Source organism: Scophthalmus maximus, chromosome 8, assembly GCF_022379125.1.
Source record: "Scophthalmus maximus strain ysfricsl-2021 chromosome 8, ASM2237912v1, whole genome shotgun sequence".
Lineage (NCBI taxonomy): Eukaryota > Metazoa > Chordata > Actinopteri > Pleuronectiformes > Scophthalmidae > Scophthalmus > Scophthalmus maximus.
Window position 1 is genome coordinate 18598201 of NC_061522.1, and position 14423 is coordinate 18612623.

A 14423-nucleotide genomic window follows, 5' to 3' on the forward strand; every position below is an offset into this window, starting at 1 on the left:
TGTGTCACAGTTATTGCCCGTAGTGATGAACCCGATGAGAGTTACAGTATCGCCCAACTCTGCAGTTCCCCTTTGACTCGTACGGAGCATTTGAATGTCTTTATTTTCTATTTTTTTTTTGCTCATCGCTCTGGTTCGCTGCTGGCCCACAATTTTAATGTTTTGGTTCACTGTCGCCGGTCTCATCAGCATTGTTTCCAGTCACAGCACGCAGCCTTTTCTCATTAAAAAAAAATAATAAAATAAAAAAATCTAAAAAACAAATCACTCAGCTTGCCAGCCGTATTTGTCATCCCTGCACGTTGCTGCATTTCTTGGCACATTACCGCCACCTGCATAAACAAAATGGGCGCCAAAATACAATGCTCCACCACCTCTAGTGATGTATCTCCAAAATGTAATGTGTAATATGTAATGACATGTGCCAGAGTTGTGTTTACACCTTTTTTTTCTGCTTTCTCCCAAGTAGAAACAAAACCTCAGCAGCAACATCTGTTTCGGAATGCCACCACTTAGTGACGTTACAGCAGCTCCTCTCAATCGATATCATAATCAATAATCAATTTGCTTCACACTCCATTACTTGGGAAGATTTAGCAGCTCTTCAGTGGGATGAGACAAGTCCAGTCTCAGGTATCTAAAGCACACATCTATAGTTTTTTTTTTTTTTTTTTTTTTTTAAAGCTTTGGGAGCATTTATTACATATTTGACACTTAAGAGAAGGGGAGCGTGGTGCAGCGGAGGTCCCTGGCTGGGAACTCAAAGTGGGGCTGGAGTAGTTTGTGGTTGGTGTCTTGCACACTGGGCCAGCAGCGATTGCACATCTGTGATTATTTGTATGTAAATCAGACTATATTTCAATTCACATCAGAACACTTCTTGAAGACACATGGCTCTCCCTGGCACATCTTATCCATCATGCTAAACCATGTAAATGAAAGGTCCAACTGAAGAGTTTGTTTAATAAAAAATAAAAGCTTATTTCCCCTCTTTCTTCTCTCAGTTTTTTACCCAGACATCGGAGCAATGACTTTGGAAACATGTCTACCTCCCCGCGTGAGCCCCACGGCAGCAGTCCAGCGCCAGGCTGGAACACAAGCATTCAGGCCTGCCGCTCGCCACACAGCAACGTCTCCTGGCTTTGAGAGATTTTTTTTTTTTAGATATGAAAGCTCAGACATCACAGTAATAAAAAATAAGAAAAAATTTAAAAAAAACTGACAGGCTCTGGGAAAGACTGACTCTCTGTCTCTCCTCCTCTCCATCCATCTCATTTTGTCTTATGTCTCCTCTCCCTTTCCCTCATCGCTCTCCTCAGCTCGTGGTTCCGAAACACTGGCGCCGTAGTCTATACTGTCATCTGTACGGTCAACGGAGCCTGACGACGGGGGAGGAGGAGTGCGACAGAGGGATGTCTGGTGTTCGTATGCGGGGAGGAAGTTGATCGGACCGAAATGATGGGAGTCCTTGAGCAAAGTCACGTCGCGGATGAGGACAGAAGAGGCAAACATGGCCGCTGACACCCTGGAGGGAGCCTGGACCGACAGGCCTCCGTTTGCTGAGACCTTTCCTCTGGTACACCAGCGGGGATGAGCTTTGAATGTTAAATATTTAGCGTAGGCTCGCAGCGCTAACAGTATCGATTAATGCCCAGCGAGTCGTTAAAGCTGCCCTTCCAGGCCAGGAGTGGGCCCGTCTTAATTCAGCCACAGCACAGCGATGAACGTGTGGTCCAGAATCCGGCTTTCGCTTAATTTTCCCAAGCAAAAATATTCATTGTATTCAAACTCTGCTCTGTATCCTGCCATGGATTCCCGAAAAACGGACCTGCGAAAATATGTCGCTCCGCCGCGATTATCTATATGGTATGTTCGACACAGACAGCGAATATGGAAAATACATTTTTAACGAGGTTTGCATCAGTTAACGTCAAACAGACAAACGATGTCGTTTCTGGAATCAAAGCACCAATCGGTCACCGTCGTCCGATCAAAACAAGGTATCTGGTCCGAATTGTAGCGTCGGGCTTTGGAAAATGTTTCAAGATGACTGGGGACGATGAAATGAGGGGGGAAAACTAGAATGAAATTTTCCCCGTGACCCCGCCTCGCCCTTCACACCTTGCTGAGCAGTGGTGGGAGGATACCGATGATGCCGCCAGATATGACACACGCACATGTTTTGATTAGGTGGATGTACCTTCTTTTTTCTTTTTTTTTTTGATTAACTGGATTAATTAAGTGGGCGAATGGTTGCCCAAGTGATAGCGCAAGAGGGTTTTGTGTGCTAATTTAATTTGATAGGTGTGCGGCGCATACAATTAGGAAAGCTGTGTGGGTGTGTGGCAGAGTCTGTTCGAGACGTTGAGCGAGGGGGAACCAAATGTGTGTGTGTTTGCGAGAGAGAGAGAGAGAGAGAGAGAAATCCTCACTGACCTCCACTGTTGGTTAGCCTGAGGATGAAGGGATGACACAGTGGGGACGGGTAAAGAGCTTGTGTGGGCGGTCTTTGGTGCAAGAGGGAAGACACATGGATGGAACACTGAAATCATTTCAATGGGCCGTGTGCAGATTTTGCCATCAACAAATCCTTGAGCACATTAATATATTTAGTGTGAACAATCAAAAGCTGGGTTGACCGGTAGCATCTACAAACCCCTCTGCAGCATTTCAGCTTCATGAGCACAAAAGAAATAGACACTCTCCGAGTGGGAATAGAGCTAAAGCCTCTATGTTTGTTTGCAGTGGCAGATGTAGAAAATCATAGTTAGCATAGATTCATTACGGAGAGTTAATTTAGAAATGTACCACAAAAATGCATATACATATATATATATACATGGGGAAAATATTTTTTTAATTCTTAAAAGTTAGTACACATTAGCTTGGAGGGATAAGTTGACTTCGCTGTCACCCTGAACGACCCACTCAAAAGTCATTGAATCCCTTTCAAAAATCTGGCAGTTTCAGTTTACAGTGTAAAAGACTTGTTGATATCTACATGGGGAATAGAAGCAAATGCTGGGACATTGGTACTGAACAGCAAATTTTGATCCGACAAAAAAAGAAGAAGAGCAGAGCAGTACTTGACTAAGAGTACAGATTTGGCTCCATAATTATTTTTTTTGACAAATCATTGTTTTTGTAGCTCAATGATGTAAAGCATGACTTATAGAAACAGCAATAAAAAAAGACTGTGGCAATTAGATTTTGTCAATATGAAGAATCTTCATGAATGGTGGTGGTGAGTATAACCGCTCAGTTGAACATTATGGAACTATTTGTGTGACCGGTGGTGGGTTGCATGATAGAGGGTATGAATAAAAATCCTGATATTTAACTGAACTGTTTTTAGCAGAACTAAATTGCTAAAATTCATCAACAAATTAAAACTGCTGCCAATGCTACTGGATATGTAATCATGCCACATCGCAGATTGTTATTTATTTTTCTGATTAAATCGCACGTTATTAATATTTTTTCCGAACCTGTATCCACTCAATGCAAGCTTTCACACAAGTGGCTGCCATGATTCGGCCCCGTGAACTATTGTACTCTCTAGTTATCTCTAGCATCTGGTGGTAAAGTCGTAAAATGGAACCAACTGAGCAGCCGACAGGGGACACTTTATGGTGACGCACCGTTAATTCCATTTCCGGTATCCAGCAGGGCTGGAAATACAACGCGAATGCGAAGTATTGTGGACCGTTTTCTGCAACCGTATTTAATGCCGCGTTCCATTATACCTCGGGAATTGGACCACGGAAGTCGGGGTGTTGATTTTTTCCCGACCTCCCGAGTCGCAATGGGACCGGAATGCTGCATGACACGACGTAGCAAACATGGCGACTTACAAGCAGGTCTGTTCCCCTAATGTAACTATATTTAACCCATTCAAAGTTGATGACAATTTTAATGTCTGTGAATACGTCCTTCTAAATGTGACACACTGTGGCTTTAAGTTGCCCATTGCTATCGCCTGTGTTCGTTTTATCCCTAGTTTGTTACTTCCTGTTTTATTTTGGAGTAACGTTCCTCGTGTCTCTGCACTTCCTGTTTCCCATGTCTCTCATCTGTCGCTTCACGTTCTCTTGCTGTGATTGTCTGCACCTGTTCGCGGTGTGTCTCACCTGTGTCCAATCTTCCCCGGTGTGTTTAGTGTTCGTGCTCCCAGGCCACCGGGGCAGTTCGTCCGGCTCTTACTACAACCCGTCGGGTATCCGTGGAGTCTGCTCTGGTTAGTTCCTCGTGTCTCTTGGTCCTGCGCTTTTTTCTTTGCTTTGGTTCTGTGTGCTTTGCTTTGGTTCCGTGTGTACCCTTGACGGTGGCAACCCACTGTGACGTCACACATTGGTTTTTGCGGACGACTGTTTTGAAGCCTCGAGTTTAAAGGGATAGTTCGGTGATTTTGAAGTGGGGTTGTATGAGTTACTCGTGCATAGTTAAGTTTGGACGGGAAATGGAAGTAGCGCAAGTCTGAGTCCGACTGTTGCAGAGGGGACCACCGAAAAACGTCTTGTAAGCCACATTTTAAAAATGCTTACCTAAAAAAATCCGTTCAAGTGTAGGGAGAAGGCCGGATTTTTCCGCTGATTCAGTTTTCCGCCAGACAGCCATTTAAGTTTGCACTTTTTTTTTTTTTCAAGCATACTAAGGCCATGTATTACTGCGCCAACTCGCCGCGGTAGCTTAGAGTCAAACATCTGGTTTGCGGAGTGATACCATGCCAGCGCGAGTTAGCGCAGTAAATACAAGTACGCTTGAAAAGGAAACGCAAACTTAAACGGCTGTCTGTGTGGCGAAAAAGACGTTTTTCGGGGGGGTCCCCTCTGCAACAGTGGGACTCAGACTTTCACTACTTCCACTTCTCCAACAAAACTCCATTAAATGACATCGCCGATCACCATCTCCACAAGGTAACATATTAACTATGCATAAGTAACTCATACAACCCCACTTCAAAATCACTGAACTATCCCTATAACATTTTGTCCCAGTGTAACAGAGTTATTTAGTGATTCCACTTGCCATGGTTTAATCAACCAGTACCAAAAGGTTCTATTGACATTCTGTATTTTGATTGGTCAGTGGGCGTCTCCTCTGTAGATATATGCCCTTGTACTGTGACTGAGCTGTGCACGAGGAGTGTGCCTGTGGTTGGTTGGTCATAAGCACATTTTGATTGTTTCTTTTAAATATATTTAATTGACATACAATGTTGATATGATGATGTATAAATGCTCCCGTAGAATGTAGCGACGGCCATGTATACTGTCTGAAAAGCTCATCTCTTGCAATGTGCACGATGTTAGGTCATGCTAGTTAGCTTAGCTTGCTAGGTAGCTTAGCATGCTAGGTTGATAATTTGCTTCTGTAATTAGAATGACTGGGTGTGTGCGCCGTGTCCTATACGTGGCTGACCAGGATCATTCCTTTGTTCACCAGGTTCATAACAGGCCAGACTGAGAACCAAGTGTGGATTCCTTCATTTTAAACACAACGCAGAGTTCACATCGGTCATACCAGCGCCATGTTGATGTTTAGCAACCAGACGTAGGAGCGGGGGTAAGTTTACCAAATATTTATTCTGCCCAAAGAATATGTGAATGGAAAGTAGGATATGCACCTTTGTCGTTTGTGTTTGAGTTTCTTCATGACGTCGTGCGGTTTCAGAAAAGCTGCAACAATTTTAAAAAGAGCATTTACTGCACGCTGTGCCGTTGAAGCCTCGTTCATGCAAAATGATGTTGGCGCCAAACACGGCAGCAGCGTGGTCTCCCTGATTAGTTCCTCCCCTCCGAACGACGGTGTGTTAATCACTGAAATCAAACGCTGGAGTGTTTTGCTGCAGACGCGCGGCTCTCAGCCGCCTCCCTCTCACTTCTGATCTTGTTGCTTAATGTCTGCCTTTTGTATCAATTTGTCTTCTCGCATGTTCCCGTCCCTCCCTTCGTCTTTTCTTCTTCCCTCCTGTTGCTATCCCTCGTGCTGGGGTGTGTCTCTCGTCTTCCCACGTGAATAATACATGTGTTGCCTTCGAGGCTTTTGGATGTGGAGTGAGAATTAGATACCTTCCCTGTTTTTCTGTCTGCTCAACTTCTGGGACCCTCACGCTCACAGCGTCTGGCCAGCTGCTGAGGGGAATACTGAGTGACCCCCCCATAACACATAGTTATACCGTTACTGGCAGCTCACCAAAGTACATGTGGAAACAAATATGCTAATTTTAATGAATGCTTTTTGTGTGCCTAAGGCTGAAACCAAAATACAAACAGAAATGCAAACTTAATGATCCGCTTTGTGGTTGTGATACAGTTTTTTTTTTTTTTTTTATCTCTGTCAGCATAATGGTCCATCATCACTTGTAGTCTTTTTTGGGGGGTAATTTATTGTGCAAATCCTGTCTCTACCTTTCTCTGCATTGGAAACATCTGCTCGCAACAAAACAACCGATAATGGGACACTGGTGTCTGGATGTTTTAATGAAATGGCAATTACAGATCCTCACCTAGTCCTTCCCAGAAGCCCCTTTTTCGAAAACATGACATCATAAGCGGGACAAATGAGAGCAAGTTTCCCCTCTAATTGATAACCTCATTACCAATGTCTCCCAGGCTATTAACAGCCTCTGTGCTCTGTTGTGCCTGGGTCATGGGGTCGCCACTGGGACTTGCATACAGGAGCAGTCAGCATTAAATTGGTACAAGCTGGCATGGCCACCGTGTGCTTCTGCTAGCTGTCATCCGTCAAATGGCTTCGATGGACAGACACACATTTCAAAGAGGTGCCGCCTGCCACCGGCTGCTCTTTGATGATACAAACCCAGCGAGCGGCACACAGGGATGTTGGACAGAGGGATCTGGCGATGGGTGCGTCAGGTGTATGAGATATTTATCGCCAAGCCTGATAATGCCTCTGTACTTCCACTTTGTGAGATGTCTGGATGCTCCTCGGGAGGAGTGTTTGAAGAAGATTAAATAATTCATACAACCTCGTGTCCCATATGTCGCTCTAGGTAGTCTACTGATGTTGAATAATAATGTCTGACCTGGAGCTTTTGTGTGTTCAGCTTCTGAGCTTTGTTAGTATTATAGTGAGAAGTAAAAATTTCTTTGCAACAAAGGCTTAATTGGCTCCGTGTAAGACTGCCGATAAACAGTTCTAAATTCAGATCTCGTAGGTGCACAGATTCCAAGCAACAGTCAAGGAATAGACTGATACTCACCAATCAATCATATGCATTAATTTGCTTTCGCTTAACGCCCTAGGTGTCTCTCACGGGCGATGACTGTTTACCAGAAACGACAACAAGCATTTTATGCTATGTTAATATTATGCTTACAACTCGCCCTTTAATATTTACGTATCTTTTCACATCCATGTTAAAATATTGCCATGAGTTTTTTGCTATGGACATTGCGAAGAAAATTGAGCATTTGGCCTACACGAACACTTGCATTGTGTGAGTCTTCATCATTGCGCAAAGACACAAGTATTTTTGTCAAACAAAGTCTTTTGGAACTTTTAGTCCCCCCCCTTTTTTTTTTGAGGTGCAATAAATGGAGGATGCTATTTTCACCAAGACATTACCAGGGCTTCTTCAATAGCAGTTTTCAACATGTTGTTGTGCAGCTCTGGGAACAGAGCTTTGAACAGAGCTTAACACTTTATTCGTAACAGCTGATGTTAAGCCATATCCCTGGGGAAGTTTGCCAGAGGTTATTCTCAAAATCATTTGAAAAGCAAGGATCTCACTGTTGATGGCATCCATGAGGAGACAATTGCCCCTTTCAGTCTCCTGATGTTTATCCAGACACGACACTTGTATGCAGCGGTTAAATGTTTTGCAGTGGAATTGTTGTAGAATCCATATCATGTATTGAAAAGAAAAGCATCTGGGCATCTGTTTTTTCCACCAAATCACAGAAAATGTTGCGTTCACTTCTTGCACTGCCAATATAGCCAATGAAGCATGTTTCCTATTTTCTTGGGTTTGTAGGCATTACACTTTTCATTTCGAGATTCAGAAGGGTCTTTTCCACTTGTTGCAGCAATATCTCTGCATGTTCTTGTTTTAATACCCTCATTGGAACTCTGTATGCTTTATCCTAACTGTCCTGCTGCCGAGTACACCGAAAGCACCATCAATTGTTCTCAGGAAATCCATCGTCTCCTCACATCCACTGCACTGTGGCAAAGGTAGACGTTTGTTGCAGTCATCCAAAGGATCTGTCACACTGCTCCTGAAAACTTCAGTTGCAAGTTTTACCTGTGCCATTTTTAAGCTTGTTTCCTCAGGCGTAGGCCTTCTGTCTCTTAAAGTTTGTTCAGTGCCGCTGTGGATCACAAACCTCTTGGGGTTTTGTAGCATCTCAGAGAGCATCTTTTTTTCTTAATATAACAAAATGGCATTATGGTAAATCATTGGTCAAAAACATTTTACCTTTAGACTACAGCATTGGGAAGGCGCAGAAGGCCTTCTCTGGTTATAGTAGTGGCTCCCCACCAAACAGTGCATTGACAAAGAAATATGCCACAGGGTTATTCCGAGGTTCATCACTAGCAAGCGCAACTAAAGCATCTCTTGCTGGTGGCAAACTGTCATCAGAAGTGACCCAGCCAAGATCTACACATCCATGGAATTTCCCTGCAGAATATTCCACATGATATTCTAATGGCCATTTCAGTCATCATTATGGCACAAATTGACCCAAAAACTGAAACACTTTTTTTTCCCCCTATCCTGTCTGCAGAGATGTTGCTGATAGTGTCTGAATGGGCTAACGCAAGGTCTAACCTTTCATGTACATAAGTATAAGCCTTGAAAAAGTGACTATTCAACGCAATTGACTGCAGTTCCTCGCCAGTTTGGACGTCTACCCTTGGTCCACTCTGGTAAGGATTTCTTTTGACATGAAACCAAAGGAATTCTTCAACAGACAACAAACAATCAAATATCCATCCAACTGAGCATTTTCTCAGGATACTGCATTTGTACTAAAGTGATACTGTTGACTAGTTCATCCCACATCTGAAGGAGCTGTCAAAATGCTTGGAAATGTTTATCTTGTTCACATATAATTCTCGCTATCAACATCTGAAAATTATTTAACAAAAACATTTTGTATGAATCTGGACAAAAACACTATCAGTGACATGACCACTGAACTGTTTGCCTCACTCAATCCAACAACACTGCAGAATATATGGATGCAGCTCTCCCTGTCACACACTGGCTGACAGCTGTCCTGTCGGGCACGATCGTCAATGGTGCTGACAGTTTATTGGTTCTCCTCAAAGACTTTAAGAATACTCTTATGGGAATTCATCGAAGTCAGAGCTGTGATCAGTGATGAACTTGGGTGATTCTCCCCTTTACACAAACTTTCACTCCTTTCAGGATTTTAGCTCTCATGCTGACAAGACAGTATTACATCAAAGATAAAGTCTTAGCTTTGTTAGAAGAAAACCCTGTAATGCTGTCAACAGTAGCTGTGGGTAGAAGAAGGTAAGCAGAAATGTTACTCACAAAACTAGGTCAAAACTTAGTCTATGGTTAGATGGGGAAATTTCTTGTGGAACCGCAATACACTAATTTGCATATCCGTCATTAGGCCAAAAAATGTTGATACGAACAGATTTGTTCCATAATCGTGCGTCCGTGCGATATTTTATGAATTCTTTCTAGTATGAACCGAATTTACTAGTGATGCTGCTAAAAAATACACTTTAATTTACGGATCTCTGAAAAAAGAACTTCAACCTCCTAAACTTCTTCCTTTTACTCTTTAATGCCGTTTTCATGAATGAGCTTTTCCTGACATGCGGCAGGAAGAGAAACCGTACACGGTATTCAAGGGGTGTTGGTTATGCTAATTTTGCGATCCGCATGCACACTTGCTCAAATACGCACAGGTGAAATTCATCTTTTTTATGTACGTAAATTACACATTTTTCTGAAGATAGAAGCGTTTGATGAATCGGACATGGCCTGTTCGTACAAACTCAGGGTACGAACAGATGTAGGAGAAATTTAAGATAAGAATACGAAGATGTTCTTGCATGAGGCCCATTGTGTCCTTTTGTCAGTCGGTTTCAGCTCAATATGTTTTCAAATTGGTTTAATTTGACATATGTACTTTATACAAGGGAGCTTTACTGGCGAATTTCCTCAACAGATAGTAGCTGTGGTTCAAGCCCCTAGATTTGTTTGCTGGTGCTTTTTTGAAGGAAGGAAGGAAGGCCGCTTTCAGGAAAGTTGTTAAATCTAGTGACAAATGCGCTAAGTTGGCGACACTGCCTTGTCCTCATGCTGTTTCCCATCATTGTCATTTTTTCATGTTGTTTGACCTGTTGCTGTTGTGTAGTAATTTAATATTTCTGCCTGTTCTAGTTGTATGTTGATTGGTGGACAGCTGGAGTCACCTTTGGCTCCAATGACTCAAAGGAACCTTGTTAACTCAGTTAAAATTGAAGAAGCCTCTTGGTCTTCAAGAAATCACAAACAAGTTCAGTTGCTCCTCAATCAACACCCTCGTGGATTCTTAGCATTAAGTAACTGTTTCAAACAAAACTTATGGCAGTAATATTGCCACTAGTTTTCGCCGGACCTCTATCCATCTCATATTTATTTTTTCATATATAGCTAGCTATGTATGGAGATGATGCCCCTTTCTTAAGTACTGTCCTATTATATTCTACTACCACATAACACCAGACCTTCATGAACCACTGAACAAACAAGGTGTGGGCAGTGTTTCAGATGTCTGGAGCCAGTCGATGCTAGTACATATAGTAAAACATGTAAAGTTAGTATAATTGGTAATTGGTACAACATTCATCCATGTGTTGACAAAAAGAGACAGAGAATAACTAATAGAGCCAATCTCGATTGTCCCTTCGACATGTGGTCAGATTGGACCTGGGTGGCGATGGCGGATCTTTACGAATAAGCTGATCAACAGGATGCTTAGGGAGTGTTTCCTGATGGATGCCCACAGGAAGGTGGACCGGAGTGGCAGCTTGGCAGCCAGTGGTGGAGAGATCCATCATGCCATGACAGGAAGGAGAGGGCTCTGACGTCTTGGCCTGCCCAGAGAGGCCAGCGCCTGTCAGCCTAATGAGGCTCCCATTGACAGGTGATGTAGTTGTTAGGTGTGTGTGCGTGCGTGATTGGTGTTGGTGCGTGCTGTTATTCTATCTAGTGCATCACCAATAATCTTATGTTCTTCTTTGATTTGTTTCTCACAATAATTGCAGAATATTTAATCTTCGTTTATATCTCTTAAACTTTGGAGCAAGTGCAATAACCAATGAGTTGTTTTCCTCGTTGGTTCAGCACAGATCAGAAGTGATATTTGTGCATGCTTTTTTTTTTAACTATCTAAATCTAGAAAACTCTCAAATCCCCCAAAGTTGCTCTAACCTTTACTAAGGTACTCCAACCTTTGTGAGTCCACCAAAAAACTTTGTGTATAAATAACTCTTTGACCTCTCCATCTAGTACTTCCTTTTCCCCTCCAGCACATCCCCACCTCCGAAACTCCCTCACCTCTTCCACTCAAACCACCCACTCATCTTCATTTCCCCATGTGAGGGTATTAGGTTCACACAGTAGAATATAGATGAATCCAGCATGGACACTTTTATTGATTTCTCCCACTGCAGACACCAGGGATAATGAAAGGGTCTCCCTTACTTCCCCCAATAAGCTTTGCGTCATGTTCCTTCAGGCGGTCCGGAGGTATGGGACAAATTGAAAGAACTGGCCTTGATTCAAGTGGTTCTGAAGACTCTGCTTGTCACATATGTTCACTATGTTCAATATAATATACTGTATGTGACTTGTACAACAACCGAGAGACATTATAATGCCCCTTTGCTTATGACATTGTATCATGTTAAGGCTGTTATCCTTACCCTGTTTGACTGCTTAGCATACATTAGCGATCTCTTCGTATGTTGTTGTTGGGTTTTTTCTCCAATTTCAAATAGCAGTTAGAAGTGAAAAAGGCTTAGGATAAAGTCTAACCACTGTATTTGGCTTATGTGCATTATTATCAGATAATGCTTTCAAGCAAGCATTATCTGAAATATCTGTTGGCTTACTAGAGTGTAGAATTTACCATATGGAACAAAGCGCAGGAACAGAGCTGCTTATATTGGCCAAACTCTGGAATAATGGTAAACAGTGAATGTGCTAGTAGTGATCAAATTTTTTTTTTTTAGTAACCTGCATCCCCCACAAACAAACATGTTAGTTAATAATATGGTTGCTGTTGGCCTTGGATGCAAGTAACGCAACGCAAACATTCACTTTGCGTTTGGTGTGTGCACACCATTACAATTCTTGTATTTTGGGTTATGATAAGGCAAAAAAATTAATGAAATAAAAAAACACTGCACCCTCCAAACTCCTACAGGGATACAGGGTATCACTTTTGCCAGAGTGCCATTAATGGTTTCTATTGGACAGTCCCTGTTCATGGGAGGATGAGTGTGAACTTTTTAATGATTTCAGAAGTAACATTATCTGAACTCACAGCATCTGTTCTTCAGTTACATGTTGCCAAAAAAGTGACAGTACCTAAAAGTAAGTTATTGTAGTCATTAGTTGTCAAGTAATTCATCATCCCACAATGTTTACCCAAAGGACAAATAAACACATTTACCGAAAAGCCTTGAGACAATAATTTTTTGCTGAATGGCTTGGTGTAAATACAGTTATATGAGTGTTGTTAAGCGGCCAACTGGGAAGTTTATGTCACTTTCATACTGATTGGAAGGTGATTCAAGTCATGCATTGTAGAATAATGGACTGCCTGAAGCAATGGCGGCCATTTGAGAGCAGCAAGGGGCTGATTTCTCTTCTTCTAATCTGGTCACACTGGGCTGTGTGTGTCCTGAGTTGCTTGAGGCTCTTACGGCTGCAACACTCTGGAGGACTTAATTACCACCCAAACAGCCCTCAGATATACAGGAGAGTTCGTTAAAGCCACTTGCCTTTTAATTGCTGCCATTTCTTGCCCGAAAAGAAGCCTATCTTTTGCTTCTGTAAGAAAGGAGTTAGGAGATGGGCAGAGTAGAAATGACCCACCCAAACAGAGGTTAAAAAAATAACGCTAAGATCTTTGGGCACAATTAAATTAAAATGATTACAATTTTTTAGTGTAAGAGTCTATCAGATTGTGGTATTGAATGAAAGACATTGCTTGGTATTTCACGGCGTCGAACAGTGTATGTGTTTTAATATGTTGTGTCTCTATTGATTTCTTCATCAAGCTCAGCCCAGATAGAATATTGAGCCGTTCAGTTTCTCCCTCTGACTCTCTCTCTCTCCCTATGCATCCACAGAGGCGCCTGGTTTCCACACCACTAAATGAAAAGACTCATGGGAACATGATGACATGATGCAGGTGCCCAGCGCTCGCAAGTGATTGGTGTCGGTGCCTGCGGATATGAACTCTTGGCCTTTTCTGCCGTGACTCCGCATCAAACATGCAGACGGGAGCTGATCATCCCTGACAGGCAAATCTCAGGTTAGGTGAGACTGAGCCTAGAGTACATGGAGAGAGATGCACGCTAATGCACTTAATCACATGGTTAATAGGTTGGGTTTTGGTGCCACAGAGGCAAAGGATACCGATTTGGATGTAGAAGAGAAAGAGTGATAGGACTCTGTAGCACCCATCGCCTGCTTATTTTCACCTGACCACATTTCATTTCAAGGGTACATGGAACTCATTGTGCACATTTAAAAATAGCATAAACTGTCCATGTAACCTGATTTTAAGCGATCCTCTGGGGGCTTTGAAATCATGAAATGATTTATCTAACTTGACACATCAATTTCTTTGCATTCCGCCGTGTGTTCTTGCTGCATATTCTTTTGGTCATGAGATTATTTTCTTATAAAATCTGTCACGGATGTAAATGTGACCTGTTTTTCCCCCCCACAGTAAGATGTTGTCACTTTTAATCAATCAAGCGCATGTATCACTTGATATATCGGGATAAAAATACAAATACCTTATATAATTGAAATGAAGTTCATGATTTTAATCTGTACATTAATAACGGTGTGGAGCACAGTGAAGCTGTTATTCAGTGCCCCCTTTTAGAAATTATTCACACTGCCACTAATCCTTTTAATTATGTGACGGCTGCACACTCATGCCTGTTCAACAAAGGACTGACGCATATGAGACAAGCTCAATAATCATTTTTTGATTACAATTTTAACCAGTTCTTGAACATTCACCTTGTTGCATAGTAAATATAGGAGCCTGCACACATTTGAGAAAACCTAATGTCTTATACTAGGGACTATAGCACACTCTTTCACCCTCCCCTTCCTCTTTTTATCTGTCTTTTGCTGCTTTTTCACTCATCTCTCTGGTCCAAATTAAAGAAGTGAGAGAGGG

General features: G+C 42.3%; 1 protein-coding gene across 4 annotated transcripts in view; it reads left to right on the forward strand.

Moving 5' to 3' along the window:
• The first annotated feature begins 4080 nt into the window (after positions 1 to 4080).
• The window catches only part of xylt1 (xylosyltransferase I), a 138168-nt gene continuing 127825 nt past the window's right edge, over positions 4081 to 14423 (forward strand). The window contains exons 1-4 of one of the 4 annotated variants that reach the window (XM_047333781.1): positions 4081 to 4237; positions 5446 to 5565; positions 11001 to 11138; positions 13354 to 13543. The gene's annotated coding sequence lies outside the window, so the exon portion shown is untranslated. Of the gene's footprint in view, positions 4238 to 5445; positions 5566 to 10964; positions 11139 to 13353; positions 13544 to 14423 lie in introns of those variants that run through there. The other 3 variants (XM_047333780.1, XM_047333783.1, XM_047333782.1) reach the window with 3 other exon arrangements.